The sequence below is a fragment of the Nannospalax galili genome, unplaced genomic scaffold (assembly GCF_000622305.1).
Source record: "Nannospalax galili isolate Female #2095 unplaced genomic scaffold, S.galili_v1.0 scaffold652, whole genome shotgun sequence".
In the NCBI taxonomy this organism is placed as follows: Eukaryota; Metazoa; Chordata; class Mammalia; order Rodentia; family Spalacidae; genus Nannospalax; species Nannospalax galili.
In genome coordinates, this window is record NW_008332152.1 from 1,251,635 (window position 1) to 1,264,613 (window position 12,979).

The window sequence follows — 12,979 nt, forward strand, 5'->3', positions numbered from 1 at the left end:
CACCATGTGCATGCAATACCCTGCAGAGGCCTGAAGAAGGTATCAGATCCCCTGGAACTGGAGGTACCAATGATTGTTGGCTGCCATGTGGGTGCTAGGATTTGCACCTGGGACCTCTGGAAGAACAGTAAATGTTCTTAACTGCTGAGTCTCTCTAGCACTGAGCTGATGATTTTTTAAAAATTTTTACTAATTTTTTCAGTGTGTGTGTGTGTGTGTGTGTGTGTGTGTGTGTACACCACCCATGTGGGTATATGGAGGCCAGAGCTTAGCCTTGTGTGTGTGTGCAGGTGCACTCTCCGATGTGGGCACATGAACTCATCCATGTGGGTGTATGCACTCTCTCATATGGGTGTATGCCCTCATCAATGTGGGTATATGCACTCACCCATGTGGATGTATGAACTCACCTATGTGGGTGTATGCCCATCATGTGGATGTATGCATTCACCCATGTGTGTGTATGACCATCATCCATGTGGGTGTATGCACTCATCCATTTGGATGTATGGACTCTCCCATGTGGGTGTATGCACTCATCCATGTGGATATATGGACTCTCCCATGTGGGTGTATGTACTCACCCAGGTGGGTGTATGTAGGCTGGAGCTTGGCCTCAGGTTCTCCCTCGATCACTCTCCATCTTGTCATTGTTTGTTGAGACAGGGTCTCTCAGGGAATCTCAGCTCCCCTTTGGCTAGGCTTGCTGGCCAGTGAGCCCCCAGGATCTACCTCTCTCCCCTGACCCAGCACTGGGGTTATAGGCACTTGCCATCATACCTGGCTTTCTATGTGGGTGCTGGGGATCTGAGCTCAGGTCCTCCTGCTTGTACAACAAGGACTTTACCACCTACCCAGCCCCCTGGGCAGATGATTTCTTTAAAGCCATGTCTGGTGGTGCACACCTGGAGTCCCAGTTACTTAGGAGGCTGAAGCAGGAAGGGTTGGACCAGACTGAAGAAGAAAGGAGGACTGACCAAAAAAAAAAAAAGCTGAAAAGACTTGTGACTTCAACCATCAACAGTACTGGCCATTTGTCTGTGAGTAAAATCTGAAATTTCCGGTATGGAAAGACAGCTCATTGGTTAAGAGCGTGTATTGCTCTTGTCAAAAGATCTGAGTTCAGTCCTCAGCACCCATGTTGACAGCTCGCAAACTGCCTATATGTCCAGCTCCAGGGGATCCGACATCCTCTCCTGGCCTCCACATGTTTCTGCACTCACATGCACACAACCCCACACCATGACATAAACACACACAATATTTTTTAATTCAAAATTTCAGCTGGACTTGATGGCCCTTGTCTTTAACCCCAGCACTCGGGAGGCAGAGGCAGGCAGATGTCTGTGAGATTGAGGCCAGCCTGGTCTACATAGCGAGTTCCAGGCCAGCTGGGGCCACAGTGAGATCTTATCTCAAAAAAGCAAAAAAAATCAAGAAACCCCTGAAATTTCAAACAAAACTTAAAATCCTGGAGTACTTGCATCCATGATCTGAACCTGACCGCTTCCCAATACTGACTCGTGAGAGGCAGGCAGAGCTATTAAAGACCCAGGCTTTATTTTGTTTAGTGAAAATGGCCAACATTTGGTGCATCTGCAAAATCAGTGAACTGACGCTTTCCAAATGGCCCCATTATGGAATCCCATGTGGGTGATACATCCATCAGACATGCCCAGTGCAGCAGTGGCTTTTAGTCTAACAGAGTTCAAGGTTCACTGATGTGGCGTTCACGTCCACTGGCAATGGCCCAGCCTGGCCAGAAACATCCACATGGACTTTGGCAGGTCATCATGTTATCTATGGACTACCTAAGTCCTCCTCCGCATCCCAGCTCCTGACAATCTGCAAGGCTGTGTGTCTTCACGCACATCAACCGAAGTTATAAATCACAACTCACTGCAGAAGCAGAGAGGAGCAGTCTGGCTGCTTTTCATTCCACCAGATGTTAGAGGGATTTGCAAAAATGTGAAACAATGTTGCTCTTCTCATTGTCTGTTGTTTGTTTAAGGAAATTGTTTCTCAAATAAAATGTTTAGGCTACCACAGAATAATACAGAATAGCTTTTAAATTGTAATTTTAAGTAAACAAACATCTCTAAAAAATTATTTTTATGTATATATATATATATATATATGAGTATATTGCCTGCATGTAAGTGCACCCATGTTGTGCAATGCCCATGGAGATCGGAGAGTGTCGAATTCCAGACAGTTGTTAGTTGCCATGTGGGTGCTGGGAATTGAACTCGGGTCCTCTGCAAGAGCAGCCAGTGCTTTTATCCGCTGAGCCATCTCTCCAATCCCAATAAACATCTTTTAAGACACTTTCTGTTTTAATTCTGAATACCATAAGCTTCCAACAGTCGGAAGCTGAAAAGGATGAGGACATCTCAAGCTCTGGGCAAGAGTTCATGTAAACAAACAACCCTAAGGATTCTGAAGAATTTAGTCTTCTCAATTCTTTGTGGAAAATTGCTTATCATCATATGACTTCCTGAATAGATCAGGAGGTGTGTTGGTGAGGGTGCTTCAGAAAACTGGAATCAAAGGGGACTTAGAAATCACTGACACTACTTCAGACCCGTTAGCACGGTCATACCAAAAAAGAAACAGAGAGAGAGAGAGAGAGAGAGAGAGAGAGAGAGAGAGAAGTGCTGGTAAGGATGTGAAATGGTACAGGTGGTGTGGATGCAAAACTGCACTGCTGCGGTGGAAAACGGGAGGGTGGCTCCTTGAGAAATTTAACAAATTTATGAAGAAGGTCAGGGTAATGCTCCTGTCATCTCAATCCCCTGCAGGTGAAGGCAGGAGGATCAGAAACTCGGGGTTCTCCTCTGTACGTGGTAAGTTTGAGGCCAGCCTGGGATACATGAGACCATTAAAAAACAAACAATAAGCCGGGAGTGGTGGCTCACGCCTTTAATCCCAGCACCTGGGAGACAGAGGCAGGCGGATCTCTGTGAGTTCAAGCCCAGCCTGGTCTACATAGTGAGTTCCAGGACATCTAGAGCTACAGGGAGACCCTGTCTCAAAAAGACAAAAAACGAAACAAAACAAAACAAAAAAACAAAAACCATAGAGGCCAGAAAGCTGGTGTACTGCTCTTCTGGAGGACCTGAATTCAGTTCCCAGCCCCCACATCAGGCAGCTCACAATCACCCTTAATGCTCCAGGGGATCTAACGCCCTGTTTGACACCTTCAGGAACCAGCACTTGTTTGTACACACCCCCACACAGACACACACATACACATGCATAATTAAAAATAAAATAAAATATTTAAAAAAACAAAACCCTTGGGGGACTAGAGAGATGCTCAGTGGTTAAGAGCACTGGCTGTTCTTGCAGAGAACTCAGGTTCAGTTCCCAGCAGCCACATGGCGGCTAATCTGTAACTCCAGTTCCAGGAAATCCAGTGCCCTCTTCTGACCTCTGTCAGCATGGCACAACATGGGTGCACTTACATACATGCAGGCAATACATTTGCACACATAAATTTAAAAAAAAAAAGACATAAGGGCTGTGCCAGAGCAGGGAGAGGCCGGTGGGCCATGGGGCCACTTCCCAGCTGGACATGGTGATGTCAGGTTACACGGACCTGGAGCCTGGTGGTCTTGGACGGTGACAAACATGAAGACCTTGAAGAGGCCAATCCATTCTCCTTCAAAGAGTTTCTGAAAACCAAGAACCTCAGGTTGGCCAAAGAGGACATGACGAACTGTCGAATTTTCCTGAAGGGAGCCTCAAGACACCCGCTAGGACTGGACCACAGCTCCCCAACCTCCCAACTGGTGGGGTATGGCCTGGAATATCAGCAGCCATTTTTTGAAGACCCCACAGGGGCCAGCAACTTGGAGGAGGAGGAGGAGGGTGGGGGGAAATGGAGTATACCTGCTATCTGCGGTAGAGCAGACTCACACGTCTAGGGCCATGGACAACACATCGCCCTGTGGCACATGCCTTTCTTTTTTCTCCAGTGCATCAGAGCTGGCAGTGCCCGAGTCTTTGCCTCCATGGATGCTGAGTGACAGTGAATCTCAGGTCTCCCCGACATAAGTCCTACTACAGACTTTGCGGCTCTTGGAGAGTCCCTGGGAGGTAGACACCTGCGAACCCTGCAGATAAGTTATGAAGCACTGAAAGATGAAAGTTCTAAGCTCAGAAGAAAGCTGTACGAGAGTCAGAGCTTCTCTGAAACTCAAACAGAAATGGTGAGGACGCTCGAGCAGAAGCTGGAGGCGAAGGTGATAAAGGAGGAGAGTGACCCCACGACTTGGAGTGGGTGGTCCAGCTCATCAAGCAGAGCCTCAAACTGATGACCGAACGAGCTATAAAAGCAGAAAACCACATTATGAAGCTGAAGCAGGAAATAAGTTTGCTCCAGGCACAGGTCTCCAACTTCAAGCAAGAGAATGAAGCCTTGCAGTCGTGCCAGGGCGTCAGCCTTACCGTGGTAAAGCAGAATACTGACGTGGCCTTGCAGAGCCTCCATGTTGTCATGAACAGTGCACATGCATCCATGAAACAGCTCGTGTCTGGGGCAAGAACATTGAATATCTTTGCTGAACTCCTTAAGTCTACTGACAGAATCACCGAAGTCAAAGATGAAGTGGACTCTTGAGAACGGCTGGCTGCCGCTGGTCCCACTACCTCTGCATTGAGGTCACCACACTTCATCTGAGCGTGCCCTCAGGTATGCAGTCCTCACCAAAGCTTTTATCATGAGATACCGATTTCACGGCCTGTTGCAGTGTTACTGACCACCTGCAGTCCAGGGGCTCCCTTCTATGAGCTGCACTAGTGGTTTACCTGCAGTCCTGGGTGAAAGTCCCGCTGTTTTATAGACTCATTAATCTACTGGAAGATATTTTTGTAAAATCCAGCGATTTCTAGAAATCACTAAACTGAAAACGGCTCCTTTGCAGACGTTGCTTCTGTGATGGACGTTAGCTGTCGGACAAGCTCACGCAGAACACTGAGCCAGTGTGCAAGTGAGGGGCTGGGACGGGCTCGCTGTGCCTTTGTGCTGCTGCTCAGGGCCTCACCAGCTGACAGTCCACGTTGTGGCGCTCACAGGGTGGCTGCTGTGGTCAGCAGCCCCAGTGAGGAGGCACCGTTGGTAGATGTTGCTCTCCTCCCACCAGAACCACAGGGAACGAGGTTGCAGACATCACATTGCAGAGCTGTGTAAACATCCCTATCCGTGTGTGAACCTTCAGCTTTGGAACGCCATTTTTGGCTGAGTTTTGATGAGTGACTCAGGAAGCCTTCTGCACAGTGAAATTAAGACTGGGAATTTAAAGTGCACACCCCCTTCGAGTTGGCTCCAGGTCTCTGGGCTGTCTCTAACCGCTTTTTCAAGGACAAAGCACAACCAACACCCCGTGCCCTGCCCTGCTGTGCCATGCTGGGGGCCATTTTCCTATAGATTTTAAAAATGTTTTCTTTCCCTCCTATTGATATTTACAACTTTCTTGTCTAAATAAATCTGAGGGTCATTAAGAAGAAAAGAAGAAGGGGAAGAAGAAGAAGGAGAAGAAGAAGAAGAAGAAGAAGAAGAAGAAGAAGAAGAAGAAGAAGAAGACGACTTAGGTTGGAGAGATGGCTCAATGGTTAGAGCACTTGCAGCTCTTTCAGAGGACTGGTGTTCAGTCTCCAGCACCCACCCGGCAGCTTACAACTGCCCATGTGCACATGGTGCACACATATACACTCAGGCACACACACATAAACTAAGTAAGTAAATTTTTTTTTGTCTTTTTTTGAGATAGGGTCTCCCTGTGGCCACACCTGGCCTGGATGTGCTATGTAGACTAGGCTGGCCTTGAACTCACAGAGATCCACCTGCCTCTGCCTCTGAGTGCTGGGATCAAAAGCACGCGCCACCACACCCAGCTCAAGTAAATCTTTTTAAAAAGACTTACTTCTGAGTCTGCACCCCAAAGAACTGAAAGTAGGGTCTCAAGGAGAGCTGTGCACACCCATGATCTCAGAAGTGCTATCCACAACAACAGAAAGGTGGAAGCAACCCAAAGGTCCATTGACAGATAAATGAAAACAACATGAGTGGCTCACACAGAGGAGTTATCAGTCAGCCTTCAAAAGGAAGGCAATCCTGACACCTGCTCAAGGTAGGGAAGGTTTTAAAGAAGCTAGGGACTTTGAGAAATGTTTAAAATGGATCAGTTTTCATAGCAAACAATAAAGAGAATCTTTTTTAAAAATGGTGATGTGTGTGAGGGTAATGCCTGTGTTTGTGTAAGTGCAATGCCCATGGAGGTCAGAAGAGGGAGTTGGATTTCCCTGGAACTGGAGTTACAGATGGTTGTTAGTCGCCATGTGGGTGCTGGGAACTGAACCCAGGTCCTCTGCAAGAGCAGTCAGTGCTAGTAACTGCTGAGCCATCTCTCCAGCCCCAACAAAGAGAATCTTAACTCTGCATATTGTTCAGACCAGCTCAGAAGGCTGAAACAGGAGGATCAGAAGTTTCAGGCCAACCTGGGCTATTAACAAGACCCTGCCTCAAAAACCAACAAGCAAACAAATAAACAAAAAACCCCAAACCAAACAAACACCATGTTTGTCCCATGCATAGCTGTTTGAGTCATGATTTTTCCTTCCTCAGTTAACTAAAAAAATTTTTTTTTATTTTATGTGTGTGAGTGTTTTGCCTGCATGAATGTAAGTCCACTACATGCATACAATGTCCATAGAGATTAGAGAGGACATGGGATCTCCTGTCAACTGTAGTTGAAGATGGTTGTTAGCCACCATATGGGTGCTGGGAACAGAAACTGGGTCCTCCGCAAGAGCAACAAACACTCTTAAACATTGAGCCATTTCTCCAGCCTGGTTAAAATTTATTATTATTATTACTGGTTTTTTTGAGATGGGGTCCAACAGGCCTGGAACTCACCATGTAGACCAGGCTGGCCTTGATCTCACAGAGATCCTCCTGCCTTTGTCTCCTGAGTGTTGAGATTAAAGGTGTGCACCACCACACCTGGCTTCAGAATTATTTTTTAAATTTGGGAAATCTCAGCTCTGGCTTGCGGCTGCCACATCTCTGATGCTGTGTTTTGTTCTGCATCTCCGTAAGGGAGGACAGTGGTGGAGGCAGCAGAGTCTCTGACGTCTCTAGGGGCTTGGTTGATAGAGCTGCTTCTTGAGGCCTGGGACTTAGGAATGAGGAAGAGCCGTGGTCCTCCTTGCACCAGGACTGTTTGTCAGAGACCTTCTCTACTCAGGCTCCTGTATAATGGGCACTTTCCACGTGAAAGAGCATTTCCTCCTCCACATAACCTCCCAAGAGATGTACTAATGGTCCCCCTTGACCATATTGGGACTCAATCCCCAGAGATGAGGTCACCTCAACCTAAGTCACAAGGCAAGTGGTAGAGCCAGGCTACGTATCCAAGGCTGGCAACCACACCACTCACATCTCTTACGCAGGAAAGAAACACAGGCAGGGCCCCAGATGGCCCTCAAAGATCACCTGTGGACAGAACGGACCTGCCTCTGCCTGATGGGCAGTGGACGGATGGCGGATCCTTTCTTCTACAAGTAGCTTAGGCTGTGACTGCCCTTTTCCTAGCATTTTTCTGGTCATTTCTGAAGAAAGCTTTGGCATGGGTGGGTTCCCTGTGGGGAGCTGAACACGGAAAGAAACAAGGAGTTCTCTAGTGGACACAGCAAGGTGCGGAGGCTCAGTCCACTGGCCCACTTGAAACTGGTCTGCTAACAACTGTGAGCTTAGAAACAGCTGTCCCCACTCAAACCTTAATATGAGACCCCGTCCTGGATGACATCCTGCAGACAGCCTTGGGAGGGGCGTGCTGAGGCAGAGGATTCATTCAGCGACTCCCCAGGCTTCTGCCCACACACACTGAGGTCATAGGCAGGTGTTGGTTTAAGCCACTAAGCTTAAGATAGTCTGATACAGCAAGAGGTAACAAACGCACCACACAGTCACACATACTTTCCAGGCACCATGCCAGGTACTTGGCAAACATCTCTGATGAAAACAGACCAAAATTTTTGCTCTCACATAGATCATACATTTTGGTGTTCTTGGATACATGTTGGACAACAGGTAAAAGAAAGGAGTTATGAGTTGGGCATGGTGGCACACACCTTTAGTCTCAGGACTCAGGAGGCAGAGGCAGGTGGATCTCTATGAGTTCAAGGCCAGCCTGGTCTACATAGTGAGTTCCAGGCCAGCTGGGGCTACAGGGAGACCCTGTCTCAAAAAGACAAAAATAAGGAATTAGATAGTGGGACCTTATTCAGGGTGCTCCAGTAAGATATATAACAAGCGGGGCTGGAGAGATGCTCAGTGGTTAAGAGCACTGGCTGCTCTTGCAGAGGACTAGGGTTTGGTTCCTAAGCACCCACATGGCAGGTGACAACCATCCATAATTTCAGTTACAGGGGATCCAATGCACAACATTGCACAACATGGGTGCATTTACATACATGCAGGCAATACACTCACACGCACAAAATTTTTTTTAAAAATATATATAACAAACACACTGGAGAGGACTTATTAGAGGGTTATGGGATTATGGTTGCTAAGGAGTGCCAAATTAAGCTGTCTGCCCACTGGAGACCCCCAGATGGCTCAGGCCGGGTCCAAGGCCTCAGAACCAGAGAAGTCGATGTAATTCTCAGGTAGAGCCCCGGTAAAGGCCCTGTAGCCCAAAGGCCAGGAAGCCTGGACTCCTGGTGGGGATGTCGAAGGTGGGGGTTGCTAACACTTTGCCATCTGTATTTGTCCTCTCTGATCTGCCCACACTGAGATGGAGCTCCTCAACCTGCTGATCAGACTCACATACTGACATCCTCTGGAGACAGGCCTGAGACATGCCCACAGTAACACTTTCACGGGTTTCTAGGTTTCCTGCCTCTATCCAAGTTTGACACCCAAAATTAACTGCTCTCATCAGCTCAGGCTGTTGGGACGCCATGGATGGGGAGGCTCATAGACAGAACTTTCCCCTTAGGGCCCCAGAGGCTGGAAGTCAGGGTGGGTGCAGCACCTCAAGCTATTGGTAAGGTGCCTTCTGACTCATAAATGGCTGGCTGCCTTCTTCCCGGGCCCTCGGGTGGCAGGGGAGAGAGTTCTGGCTGCTGCTTCTTACAAAAGCACTAATCCCATTATGGGGCCACTTTCCTAACCACCTCCCGGGGCTGCACATCCAAAGTCACTTTGAATTTCAGGGGTTCAACGATGCAGACCTGAGGGAACTCAGAGGATTGGTGCACTGTATCGACACCTCAGAGGGATCTGCCAATTCCACAGAGAAGGCAGTGGGAGGGGCAGAGGGGAGGGCAGAAGCCTGAGACTTTACACCGCTCCTCAGGAAGTGATTTGACCAAGACTTCAGGAGGGAAAAACCCAGGCCAGCATCTTTGGGAAGAAGCCTTTGGGCAGAGGGAAAGGCCAGTCCTGGGACTGAATCAGACCTGAAAAAATTCAGGAATAATAGCCAAGAGGCGACTGGAGCAGAGCAGATGTCAGAGGCTGGAGACAGGCAGGACTGAAGATTCCCACAAGCTCTGCTTTACCCTTGGAAGCATGATGTGTTCTGAGCATCTCCCACTCCTCCCCGCCCCGCCCCCTCCATAAATCGGTGTGTCTGATAAGTCTACCAAACTGGCCACCTTGCTAAGCAGAGACCTGCCCTTCCTCAAAGTGAATTTCTGGCTCGTTTTTCTTTCCAGATTGCAAGTATCCCTTAGGGACACCCCAAGTCCTCCTCTAGCCCCTGCTGTGTCTGGCTGGCTGTTGCTGCTTCCACACCCTGGGGCTTATCCCACACAAGCTCTGGCAGGCAGGGCCACATCCTACTTTTCTGTTAGGTTCCCTCCAGCCTGAGTCCTGACTGAGCCCAGGGGAAGCTCAGTCCCTCTGGCTGCTGATTTGGGCAGTTCTGCCCTTCCTGTGGCTTTGCATGGACTGCGTCTCCACCTGCCTGTCCTCTGCTCCTGCCAAGCCTCTTCCTCACTGTCTAACAGGCACCCTCCACACTCAGTACTTGTGGACATCCATCCCTTCCTTCCTCTGTTTCACTTGCAGATGTGTACACCATGTGCATCTGCACTCAGAGGACTAAAATCTCCCTTTCTGTGACAGTCACTGTAAAATATGAAAAACAAGACAGGATAAACTTCCAGGAGAGCAATGATAAGGGTGTGTGCGCTGATACGAGGCCATGTCCAAGTGTTTCCCGGGTAGGAAAAGTAGGCTGCAGCCTGCAATCCCTAGGTCATTCCTTCAAGGCCACAAAGTTGCATCCAATGTCCATGGCAGCAGGAAAGAGTCCACTCTTGCATCTCTGAGTACAATTACTGTGTGTACAGCTTGGTTCTTTTTTAACTCATATTTTTTTGTGTGTCTTTTTGAGACAGGGTCTCCCTGTAGCCCCAGCTGTCCTGGAACTCACTATGTAGACCAGGCTGGCCTTGAACTCACAGAGATCTGTCTGCCTCTGCCTCCCAAGTGCTGGGACTAAAGGCATGCGCCCCCCCGCCCGGCCTCAACTTGGTTCTTTTTTTTTAACTATTTTTTTTTTTTTTTTTGTCTTTTTGAGACAGGGTCTCCCAGCTTACTTTAAAAAAAAAAAATCTTTATTTTGATGGGTGTGGTGGCACATGCCTTTAATCTCAGCACTTGGGAGGCAGAGGCAGGAGGATCTCTATGAGTTTGACGCCAGCCTGGTCTACATAGTGAGTTCCAGGTCAACTGGGTCTACAGCTTATTATTATTTTTATTTTATGTGCGTGAGCGTATTGCGTGCATGAGTGCAAGTGTACCTGTGTCATGCAATGCCCACAGAGGTCAAAAGAGGGTGTTGGATCCCCTGGAACTGGAGTTACAGACGGTGGTTAGCTGCCATGTGGGTGCTGGGACTCAAACCCCTGTCTTCTGCAAGAGCACTTAGAGCTCTTAACTGCTGTGCCATCTCTCCAGCCCCACTGTGTGTTCAACTTTTTGGGGGGTTCTTTTTGAGATATGGTCTCCCTGTAGCCCCAGCTGACTTGTGGAACTCACCGTGTAGACCACACTGGACTCGAACTAACAGAGATTTACCTGCCTCTGCCTCCTGAATGCTGGGATTAAAGGTGTGTGCCACCACGCCTGGCATGTGCAACTAACTTCTTATTTCGTACCCTGAAACACAGTTTTGAGAAAATAGTAGGGAAGCTTTAGAAAAGATTGTAAAGAAAAAGAGAAAGAATGTCTAGGTACTGGAGTTGAATATATAATATTGCTTTTCCACTGAAGTCATCCTGGATCTGAGCACCAGGGATCCTGTATAATCTCACAGGTCTGGGTGGAGAATCTGGGTTCACAGGAAAGTGAATGAAACTTTTCCCCCCTCCAAAGAACCTCCATTTCCCTGGTAAATGGGTTACTCTTGGCAAATAGACAGTGATTTCTCCATTTTTCCCCCAGAAAAGAACGTATATGAACAAGGAAGGCAACAGGCAGAGCAGGTTTGATCCCCGAACTCTGAGGCCACACTGGGGGAAGGAAACTTAGTTGGCTCTGGATTCTGGGGCAGCATTTGTATCAAGTTTGGGGTGAGCACACACCTGGGTCCTCCTAAAAATACTCAGCTGCCTCACAGGCTGGGTGGACAACAGCTGGACACTTCACCCTGATGTCAGCCCTGGAGGGGCCTGGGCTTGGTGTGGCCTCTGTTGTTCCTTTGAAATTCTTTTTTGTTGGTTTTTTTTCAGACAGGTCTCCCTGTAGCCCAGCTGGCCTGGAACTCACTATGTAGGCCAAGCTGGCCTTGATCTCACAGAGATCTGCCTGCCTCTGCCTCTGGAGTTTTGGGCTTAAAGGTATGTGCCACCACGCCTGGCTGATTTATTTTTATTTTTTATGTGTATGTGTTATGCCTGCATGTGTGTAAGTGCACCCGTGTTGTGCAGTGCCCATGGAGGACAGAAGAGGACATCAGATCCCTTGGAACTGGAGTTACAGATGGTTGTTAGCTGCTACGTGGGTGCTGGGAATCAAACCCAGGTCCTCTGCAAGAGCAGCCACTGCTTTTAATCACTGAGCCATATCTTCGGCCCCCCTGAAATTCTTTTTTTTTAATTTATTATTTTTATTTTATGTGTACACATGTATTGTTTGCATGTAGGTAAGTGCACCCCTGTCATGCAACGCCCACAGAGGTCAGAAGCGGCTGTTGGATCCCCTGGGACTGGAGTTATGGTCAGTTGTTAGTTGCCATGTGGGTGCTGGGATTCGAACCCGGGTCTTCTGCAAGAACAACCAGCAGACCTGCCTTCTTCAACCCGTGTGTTCTTGAGGGGCTGGCGGGATGTCTCAGTGGTTAATAGCACCACTGCTCTTGCAGCGGACAAAGGTTCCGAATCCCAGCACCCACATGACAGCTAACAACCATCTGTAGCTCTCTTCTGACCTCATGGGCATTGCACAACATGGGTGCACTTACATACATGCAGGCACTTACACACATAAAATAAAAATTAATTAGTTAAAAAAACGTGTGGGGCTAGAGAGATAGTGCAGGCAGGCAAAACACTTGCACACATAAAATAAAAATCAACTAATACATACATGCGGTCAATCACTGACACACAAAAAATAAAAATAATAAATACAATATTCCAAAGGGGGCGCGGCGCAGGGAGCGGTTTGGGCCTGGAGACCCAGCCCGACAACGTCCTGGGTGGTACAGCCCGGCCTCCCGCTGCAAATGGCTCCATCCAGCCCTGCAGCCTTCTCTCGGAGGGAGGAGGAGCCTGGGGCGTGGTCACGGCCCTTGCACCACGCCCCTAATGCATAGTCATGAGGCGCGAAGCTCCGCCTCCGAGGCGGTCACTAGGGCCCGGGCTGGGCCGGCTGGGCGGGACCTGGCCTCGAGCGCGAGGCGGGGCGGGACCGGCCTTCACCCCGCCCTACGCCCCGCCCCGCCCCGGACCCGCCCCC

General features: G+C 48.7%; 1 pseudogene; it reads left to right on the plus strand.

Moving 5' to 3' along the window:
* Window positions 1–2,673: 2,673 nt before the first annotated feature.
* LOC103729369 lies at window positions 2,674–5,154 on the plus strand (annotated as a pseudogene).
* Window positions 5,155–12,979: the final 7,825 nt, after the last annotated feature.